We start from the raw sequence: 11133 nt of genomic DNA on the forward strand, positions 1-11133 counted from the left end.
CCCAAATGTCCGTGTGTATTTATTCCTACAATTTCTTAACATTCTTCATTTATTTATTTATTTTAAAACAATGTACTGGTTTATTTATAAGGATAAGATTATTTCCTTGGTAATAAATTCAAGAGGAGGTGAGAGTTTTCTATTCATTTGGATGTCCCCTCCCTAACAAGCAGGGCAGCAGGTTCTAGGACAAGCTAAAATCATCCCCCATTGAAAAAAAGGGGAAAAAAAAGTTACTCCTTAAAAGTCCTGGGGCAGGGGTTAAACAAATTTTAATTTTTACTTTTTTAATTTTATTGTTATTATTATTATTATTTAGTGATTGCTGTTTTTGAATGCTGAGGCTTAGGAAGAAGTTTCCACTGGGTTCAGAAGGAAGGTGTGACTTCTGCCTAGTGTTAGAGGGGTAAGGGTAAGAATAGGGCCCATGCAGTCTGGCCTCTTAACCACAGAAGCCAAGATGATGTCTGCTGGCTTCTCCTCTGAACTTCTTCTTTTTTATTTTTTATTTTTTATTTATTTTCAGCATAACAGTATTCATTATTTTTGCACCACACCCAGTGCTCCATGCAATCCGCACCCTCTATAATACCCACCACCTGGTACCCCAACCTCCCACCCCCCCACCACTTCAAACCCATCAGATTGTTTTTCAGAGTCCATAGTCTCTCATGATTCACCTCCCCTTCCAATTTCCCCCAACTCTCTTCTCCTCTCTAACTCCCCATGTCCTCCATGCTATTTGTTATGCTCTACAAATAAGTGAAACCATATGATAATTGACTCTCTCTCCTAGACTTATTTCACTCAGCATAATCTCTTCCAGTCCCGTCCATGCTGCTACAAAAGTTGGGTATTCATCCTTTCTGATGGAGGCATAATACTCCATAGTGTATATGAACCACATTTTCCTTATCCATTCGTCCACTGAAGGGCATCTTTGTTCTTTCCACAGTTTGGTGATCGTGGCCATAGCTGCTATAAACATTGGGGTACAGATAGCCTTTCTTTTCACGACATCTGTATCCTTGGGGTAAATACCCAGGAGTGCAATTGCAGGGTCATAGGGAAGTTCTATTTTTAATTTCTTGAGGAATCTCCACACTGTTCTCCAAAGAGGCTGCACCAACTTGCATTGCATCCTCCGAACTTCTTGCTGTCATCTACTTTCTTACTGAATCCAAAAGCAGCAGTTGGGAGAACACAAAGATGCTGTGACCATCCTGGAACACACCAGCCAGGAGGAATGTGTGGGTGTTCTTGTTACCTGGAACTTTGGGCTCCATAAAGGGACATTCCCAGGAATTTCACCATATTGCCCACAGTCTCTTCAAGTGTCTTGAGGGTAGACTAGGTGAATGTTTCCTCCTTCTCAAACTCATTCCCTACCTCAACCCAGACTGTTTCAAAGTTCAACTTCATGACCTTTCAGATGCAGTCAGCCATGATGAATCCCAGATCTTCCAGCACATATTCATCTTCATAGCCCTCATCACAAGTCTCGCCAATGGTGGGGTCACAGTCCTGACAGTGAACTTCATTATGCAGCTGAATGTGCAAGATGCAGCTGTGGGGTCTTCCTTGGACCGTGCCACCAGTGTGCAACAGGTCCCAGGCTGGTTGTAGGGTAAGCTTTGGGCATCCATGTAACAGAGCACTTTGCAGGCTTCAATGGGCTCCACCTGCGCTGTACCATTCTCCAAAGTCTGTTCATTGAGTGTGTTTGTGCAATTAAACTGGAACTCCATGTGTGTTTGGTGCTATGGTAACATACTCTGTCTCTGACTCAGTGAGGGTAACAGCAAGGACTTGAAGAGGGGAACCCACCCATGGAACTCTGGTACTTTTGTTAGTTGCTCCTGGAAGATCCCTTGCCAGGTGGCTGCTACTTTCTCAGGCTGCTTGGCAGCTATGATGAGGGTGCTTTTGGTTCTCTGATCTGCCATTGGCATGGTGGCCAGGGGAACAGACTGGAGGCTAAAAGGTTTTTTTGGATGGCTCTAGGGTACACTGCTTCAGAGCTCTCTCCAGACCAGTGATGGAAACAGTCAGACCATTTAGGATATAGACTGAATTGAGGGCCTTCTCCTTCTGCTCCAGGATATTGAGATAGTGGGAAGCTTGGTCCCTTACTTCACTGTCATCATTCATCACACATCTCTTCAGCAACGTCAGGATACTGAGTGACATCTCTTCTTTCTGGGCTCCAAATTTGGGCAGAACACTCACAGCACCTGCCTTGACCTCCTCATGCTTCAGGACCAAGCAGTCATACACGAAGCATGTATGTGGAGGGGTTGTTGGTCTGGGGTCGCTCCTAGCTCAGGAGATTCAGGACATGGGTGCCCAACATGGTGAACTTGAAGTCCTCGATGAACTCACATAGGTTCTGAAGCCTGATCTCCTTGTTCTCTGAGTTCTTCTCAGTGATTCTGATAATGCAGTCTATGATGGCCTACTCATATTCAAAACCACCATCTTCTCACAGCATGATGAATAGGAAGCTCATGACCACAGAGGATACTTCTGACACATGGCAGTCTGGACCACCACCACCTTGAACTCATCCAAGATCTCCGACATGAAGGATGAGATCTGCTTCATGAGGCAGATTTGTTCTCAGTCTCATTCAAATATGCAACCAGCTTCTCCAGGTCCAGACTGCAGGCCATCACTGCTGACAGATTCTCCAGGACCACTTTATTGAGGGTGTGCACAGCAGTGACCTTGGGTGAACTGCAGAAGAGCTGGAGCATTGACGGAGCTGGGGCCAGCTTTTGACACTGCAGCCTGGCAGATTCACAATGTATGAGACAACTTTGTACACCATCATCTTGCACTTGTTGGCAAGAAGCTAACAGTGACGTCAAACAGTGGGCTGTCATGACTGCCATCCTCCTCCTCCAACTGCTTGCAGCCACCTGGATCATCATGCAGTAGGCAAAGGGAGACTTGAGATTATGCTGGGTGAACTTGATAATCAGCTTATTGACAGCCAGGTGGTCATTCTTATGTACAGGGTAGAGGAACCCCAGCACATAGTACTGGGCCATGGGGTTATCACTGGATGCCACCTACTCGGTCTCATTCACCCAGAGCTTGATCTTATCAAAGCTGCACTCCAGCAGGTGCAGGGAGGATACCAGGGAAGTGATGGAGACACTGGGCACCTTGGCCATGATGGCCTGCTTCGTGTAGCACTCAATAGCCTGCAGCATGGCTATCACTTATCTGGCAAAGGGCATGCAGAGCCAGACCATTTGGCTGTCTTCTTCCCTGGTCGTGTCCTTTGTCAGGCTTCTGGTGATGATAATGTCATCCTCATCAATGCAAGATATCTCCCTGATGACTAAGTAGTACATCCAATGGAGTATGGGATCATTGGACTGAAAGAGCTCAGTCATGGCAAAGAAGTCCCTGGTCACATCAGTGGTCCCTGGGTGTTCCCCCTGGTTTATGAAGTAAAGGATCTTGGTGAGGATGTAGGCAAATTTTCAAGGGATAACCAGAGTGTCAATAAACACATGGACCTCCTGGGGTACTGTGCTCTTCTCAAGATGCTGGGATGGGTTGGAGCCTCCACCTGCTTCCTTGTTTCTCTTGTTAAACTGCTGCAGCATGGTGGTGGCGGCCAGGTGCCGACAAGAGTAATAGCCCTTTGTTAGACAGCTGCAGTGAGCATCAGTGGTCTGGCTGAGGTTCCACACAGGCCACCTCCCTGTGGCCATATCACCCTGCACGTTAACATTCTCTTAGTATAAACTTTCAACAACAGCAACAACAACAACGATAACATCAACAACACACACACAGAAAAGAAAAGAAAAGAAAAGAAAAGAAAAGAAAAGAAAAAAAAGAAAGAAAGAAAGAAAGGAAAGGAAAGGAAAGGAAAGGAAAGGAAAGGAAAGGAAAGGAAAGGAAAGGAAAATGAAATATAAGTACTGTGTTAATCTCCACTCAGACCTTTGACCTGAACCAGGCTTCTACCTAGATAAATGCGGGTGTAGTCAAGATGGAAAAGCTTATTTTATCAGCTCTGAATATAGACAAAGCTCCAAGTGTAGATGGTTTTAGGTGCCACCCTGAGAATCTCCAAGATCTATAGCCTCTATGGCATTTTAATAAGATTGTTCATCTGATTTAATCAGTTAGAAACTTCCTTAAAAAATGTGCAGATCTATGAATGACGGCTGTGGCAGTTTTGGACAATGGGGAATTTTGAAATATGCACTTGTGGAAATGTAAAGGGACTGAGTTCTGCCCATTTACTACTGCAAGGATTTCCACACAACCTTAGCAAAAACTAATCAAATTCACTCCCATGCCACATGGGTTACAGGGTTCCTACCAGCAGGCAGCATCATCATACAGGAGCTCAAAATAACCTTTAAATTGGCATGTAGGGAAGTGGTAATTCAGTAATGCAGAAAGCAGTTCAGAAAGGTGTATATTTTAATTTTTATTATGTAGGAACTTCAAAGCAGTATTGAAAATTCAGACTTGTCTGATCACATTTGGAGATTTAACCAGGCAATCCTTAGGGGTTAAATTTGCAACATTATTTAAGTGGTTAGTGGGAAAGAAGAGGATAAAAAGTATCTAGGCTGTTGGCTGCACCCCAATTTTTATGAAACTAAGATCCATGAACCATCCCTTTAAACTTTCAGTTTGTGTAACTACTGGGGTAAACTCTTTTTTTTTTCCTTTTTGTAAGATTTTATTTATTTATTTAACAGAGAGAGTGTGAGAGAGAGAGAAAGTGAGCACAAGCAGGAGTGAGTGGGAGAGGAAGAAGCAGGCTTCCCACTGAGGAGGGAGCCCGATGTGGGGCTCAATCCCAGAACCCTGGAATCATGGCCTGAGCAGAAGTCAGATGTTTAACTGATTGAGCCACTCAGGCACCCCCTAGAGTAAACTCTTCTAAAGAAAGATAAGATAAATGTTCAATTAATTTAAGATTATAAGAGAAATAATATTTAGATTGGGAAAGTAGGGGGGAATCCAACTCATATTACCCTCTGGCCCCATCTCCTCTATGCCTGCACACTGGGGAGCATGGGGTATACTAGAGCAAGTGAAAAGCCTATATCACAAAGCACTGTAAGCACCTTAGAGATTAAGGCCACAAGTTTGTGGTCTACAAAATCAATACAGCATACATAGGATGGAGGGAAAAACCCTCAGCATCAATGGGAAACACTACAGCAAGGTATAAACCAAGCCGTGCATACGTGACAGCCAGGAGGACTGTCCTTGTGGGCACCTTCCTTCCTCACTTTCCAGTTGGTCAGGACTCCAGAGATGAAAATGGTAGGACTAACCCAAGAGTTACAGCTTTGTTAATATTTCCTCATGAAGGGGCACCTGTCAGTTAGGTGTCTGACTCTTGACTTCAGCTCAGGTCATGATCTGGGGGTCACGAGATTGAGCCCTGCCTTGAACTCTACACTCATTGAGGATTCTGCTTGTCCTTCTTCCTCTGTTCTCCTCCAACTCACCCTCTTCTTTCTATCTCTAAAATATATAAAATCTTAAAAAAAAAAAAAAAGAACTCATGGAACTTGGGAATGCTCTATGCGTATAGTTACGTTTTTATTGCAAAGGGTGCAAATCCCGACCAGCCAAAAGACCATTAAAAGGGTCTTAAATGTGATGACTCTGAGTCCTCAGGAAATATCACCCTCCCAGCACATCATTGTGTGATTACCAACCAAGGAAGCTCACTCATGTGCAGGTGTCTAGAGATTTTATTGGGGTTTTGTTACATAAGTATGATTGATTGAATCAATGGCCATGTAGTTGAACACAGTCGATAGCCTCTCTCCCTAGAGGTCATGAGGTCAGGCTGGTACCACAGGACTCAAAGCCCCAACACTCTAACCCTATCCTGAAACTGTCCATAGCTTACCAGGTGTGACTTAGTCAGTATAAATTCAGATGTGCTCCCAGGGGCCTATTATGAATAATAAAGTCATTCTTACCACTAAGAAAATTCCAAGAAATCCCTGATTCTTAGGGAGCCAGGATCAAAGTAGGGTTAAGTTCTTTATTACACAACATTAACTTATTTAGTTTTCTTTTTAACAATCCTTTGAGGTATGAACAATTATTTTCACAACTTTCCTGGAGTGGAGTGTGGTTAAATAACTTGCCCAAAGTTTATACAGCTACTAAATGGACAGAGAATCTAACTAAAATAAAATAAAATAATAATTTTAAAAATTCCTATGCCCTAATTCAATCTTTGAAATTCTAGCTTCATACAAATGTTGGTTATACTTTGAAAAGAACTAATTTTCCTATTAATTTAATTAAAAATTTGCCATTGATTATTATCTCTATATACTTCTAGAGATTGATGTCACCTTTCTGTTTGAGGTAAGATAAGCAACTTTTTCTTATCACAAAACAGCCAACTTTATAACAAGAAACTACAAAGATTTATAGAAACTCCCCCCCACACACAGACACACATACAAAACTAGAAAAACATGGATTGTCAATGAGAGTGTTATCAATATGTCAATCCCAATATTTATTGGGAATAATATGCTTTGAGCTAAGTCTATTGCAAACAATGAAAAGTAAGAGTGACTTCCCTTATGGGGCTTAGAATCTCACTGAGAAAATCAGGCTAGCACTACATGATACAATTAACAAAAAATTGAGTATGTAACATTTTATACTGACTAAATAGAAAAACACACTAGGAGCAAAAGGAAAGGACATAACCTGTATGATTAATCTGGTATTGGCAGTCTTCTAAGTAACTTGACATAGCTGAGGTCCTAAAAGCAGAGAGCACACAACTGCAGAGCCCACCAGAAGCTGAGAGTAGGTTTAAGTGGTTGCCTGGAGATTGGTAGAGCACCGTCACTTCAGATGAAGTGTGGCTTTATGAGAGGAAGGGATATGAAGTGCTTCTGTTAGATCTTTTCCTTTGTATCACATTTCCATCTCTGACACCTCACATCTCCAATTTCCCAGAGATCTCCAAAGGTCTTTCCTTCTTTGCTGTGCATCTTGGTATTTTTCTAAATTCACTCTGATGAGGCAGTTTTGCCCATTTCCACAAGACCAACTGGAAGACATTTTGCATTTGCAGGTAGTACTAAAAATAGCCAAGTTGGCAAGAGTTGGCATCTGCAAATCTGCAATGGCAGTCCCTCTCCATAACACCCTCTTTAGGGAGCCATTCCCTATGACCTCCACCTCCCACCATCTCTAACTCCAGGAAGGATGCAGTTTGAGGAAGGGATGAGAATTGATGGGAAAATGATTTGAAATTATTGTTCTAGGAATTGTGGGGGGAATTTTTTAAATTCTCATCAACTATCTACTGGAATTATTTAAACTAAATAGAGTTATTTGAAATCCTCCAAGTTTCAGTAGCAAAGCAATAGTTTAAGCAGTGAACACCTGTGGCTTATAATGTATATATTTACATAACACAGCTGTAAGTTAAAACAAAATGTATCCTAAGCATGCCTAGCTAACAAAATCTTTTATGTTATGTTAATATAATCATGGGCATTCTAGTAATTTCCTAGAAGGAATATTTTCATAAAGAATATAAAGATTAATTTTATGCTACTTGCTATAATGATTTTAAAAAATCTGAGCTAATGGTTTGAAGTTGGCTTTATTATGGCTTTTTATACTTTATAAATGTTCATTTATGATTTAACAACTGTGGTAATATTTTCTTTGTAATTTCCACATATAAATTCTTTTTAAAGACATTTTCCCCAACTTATCCAACAGATTGTCTCACCTGTCTCTTGTTTTTTATACTATGGCTTTCTGTTTACTGCTTGCATTCTTGAAAGATTTCTTTGCATTTTTCTCTTTGAGAGGACTATGGGAAATCTACTCTTTAGTACTTTTATAGAAGGAAGAACACCAAAGCATATAGAAACTAAGATTATTAGCGGAGAAGAGCACAGTGGATTATCCTGCTTTGAATTAGATGTTCTGGCAGCTAGTCATTTTATATTATCGCCTAATTTAATGTACATAAAATGTATTTACAACAGAAATGGAAGACTAATAAAAAGAAAGTGTCTTTGAATTACAGAGACAGAAACTTTTCAGTAAGAGCTCTTGAGAACATTAGCAGAATTTTCCAACATGTCTAAAATTTGCTTAAAATTTTAGTAAATTATTCTACTGGGTATCAAAAATACTTTTCTAAGACTACATTCAAAGAAAAAAAGGTTTTGATTTTACAGATGCAATTTTTTTAAATAGTAAGGAGAGCTATTATATTTATGAATTATTTCCATCCAGACAATTGTTTGAACAACTTTTACTAGCACTTAAAAATGTGTTGCTACCTTAATGGCACAAAGCAATGGATTGCAGTTTTTGTGAGTTCATGTTGATAAATCTGTCATTTACCAGTGGTTAGCAACTAATTTTCAGACCTTCCTAATGCAAAGCATATCCCATTAAGTTTAAAAATTCATTAACGCTTCCATGTGCCAGATGGCACAATGTAAAAAATGTTTGAAGTACACAGCAATTAAAACTCTTAAACATATAATAACCTAGCTGGCAATTTGTTATATATATTGCATGTTAGAACACCACAAAATGCTGGCTACATAATATCCATCTGTGAATATATTGAATTTCTAAAAACATAAGTAAATAGATCAGGCCTGAGACAAATTCAGTTCTGATTTTTAAAGACTATAGAAACTGCCATTTAATTCTCTACAAGGCACAACTGCATTTCAAACTGATTAGAAAAGCTTGGAACGATGTAGACACCAAGCATTTAAAAATTTATCTTCAGAGACCAACTGGGTGATTTGCCTAGGAATAGAAAACCATGAAGCGGGGGGAAGCAGTGCTCTTGTAAATATTCTTCTAAGAGCAAGTACAGTTTTAAATAAGAAGAGCAATCATAAAAATGCTCAATTTCAAATTTAATATAGTATTTTAGGGCTAGATTTTAAATCTGGACAGTAATTCATTTGAGTCCACACTGATTACACTCACCAAAACAAATATGCTATCTGTTTACACATGGCAATCCACAGATTACCTCAATTATCCAGTTAAGAAATGTTGCTTATCTAAGACTTATTCGAATGATTTGAGAATGCACGTTTCTCTCCATGCATTATTCAGTCACCTTTTCATCATTAACTAAAACAGTTTGCCTTTTATCCATATATAACCAGTGAAAACGTCCACGTAAATCCAGAATATGTTTGATAGTCTTAAACCCTATTGCCTCACTTGAATGAAGTGTTGAATTGATATTAAAACCTTCCTATGTTTTAGGTGGAGCCCAACTAATTTTAAAGATGAAAGTTTCCTCATCTCTAACAAGAAACAATTCATCCACATAATAATACAACTTAGCTGTCTACTTATATGTAAGATCTACTAGACACTGTGCACTCATTATCAAATATTATTTCTATAACATAGCTATACACTAGATTTTATTAGGCCGGTTTTACAGATAAAGAAACTGAAGCTCAGGAAGTTTATATGACTTGCTTGAGGCCACAGAGCTAGTAACTTGAGAAACTAAAATTTAAAGCCTGTTCTGTCTAATTCCCAAGAGGTGTTTTCTGTAAAAATGCTATCTGGAGTCAGATTATCTGATCTGGAAACCCAGGTGACAACTATGAGCAACATATCTTTGGGCAAGATACTGGGCAGAAATCTCTAAAACTATGATTCCCTTTAAACCTGTATTTTATAAGGATGTGGCAAATATCACAAACTTATATTAAGAGACAACTCTACTGGTTTTTATAAGATGAATAGACACTGAGAATATCATAGTGTGGTTGAAAAATAGAACATTCACACGGAAGTGGCTTTAAATATGCCAAAACATAGTAATATGCTGATGTATATGTATATATACACAAGCTATAGACAGATAGAAATACTATTTTCAAATGGCTATACAAAAGAATTAATTGAAAGTCTATGGAAGCACTTGGATTGATAATTTGAATTAAAATTTAGTGAGTTAGAAAATTAAATTCCTGGATTATTTTCCTAGGTTATAATTGTCTTAAAACAGGCCATTTGTGGAATTAAAAAAAAAATCCAGTGTTCTAAGAAGTAGTGCAATTTAAGTGCTGCTTACTTCACTGATTATAATGCTAACATAGTATTATATATTAGTATATTAATATATTAATTATAAGTATAATTATGATAATATTAGTGTTAGTTCTATTATAGTATTATAGACAGTATTAAACTAGGAAAAAACTATGTCTTCATGTAGTATGTAAATAATTGTTTCATTCCTTAACTTAGCTATACTATATTTGAGAAAATTCCCAATAGTGTGTTATAAGCCCCATCCTTTCAAATATCCTAAATTTACCATCAAATTCTATACCATTCATATATGATAGCATAATAAAAATTTAGAAAAATGGATAATAAAATATTATTTTGTAATTCAGACTCTAAATATTGGTCACATTTTGTAAAAACAATTTTGCTAAGATTTATAAGGTTTATATTGATTATAAATAAAATCTTAATTTGAATTTTTTTTCTGAGTAGAAGCCACTCTTTTTTAAAAATTTATGCCTCCGTCAGAAAGGATGAATACCCAACTTTTGTAGCAACATGGACGGGACTGGAAGAGATTATGCTGAGTGAAATAAGTCAAGCAGAGAGAGTCAATTATCATATGGTTTCACTTACTTGTGGAGCATAACAAATAGCATGGAGGACATGGGGAGTTAGAGATGAGAAGGGAGTTGGGGGAAATTGGAAGGGGAAGTGAACCATGAGAGACTATGGACTCTAAAAAACAATCTGAGGGGTTTGAATTGGCGGGGGTGGGGGTGGGGTGGGAGGTTGGGGTACAGGTGGTGGGTATTATGGAGGATGCAGATTGCATGGAGCATTGGGTGTGGTGAAAAAACAATAAATACTATGGTGCTGAAAATAAATAAAAAATAAATTTAAAAATTTTATTTTAATTAATTTTTTTAATTTAAATTCAATTAGTACATCGTTAGTTTTTTTTATTTATTTTCAGCATAACAGTATTCATTATTTTTGCACCACACCCAGTGCTCCATGCAATCCGTGCCATCTATAATACCCATCACCTGGTTCCCCCAACCTCTCACCTCC

At 38.8% G+C, this 11133-nt stretch overlaps 1 pseudogene; it reads right to left on the reverse strand.

The window, feature by feature from the left end:
• Nucleotides 1-345: 345 nt before the first annotated feature.
• LOC101686795 lies at nt 346-3620 on the reverse strand (annotated as a pseudogene).
• Nucleotides 3621-11133: the final 7513 nt, after the last annotated feature.

This window comes from Mustela putorius, unplaced genomic scaffold (assembly GCF_011764305.1).
Source record: "Mustela putorius furo isolate JIRA1106 unplaced genomic scaffold, ASM1176430v1.1 tig00003858_pilon_pilon_pilon, whole genome shotgun sequence".
In the NCBI taxonomy this organism is placed as follows: Eukaryota; Metazoa; Chordata; class Mammalia; order Carnivora; family Mustelidae; genus Mustela; species Mustela putorius.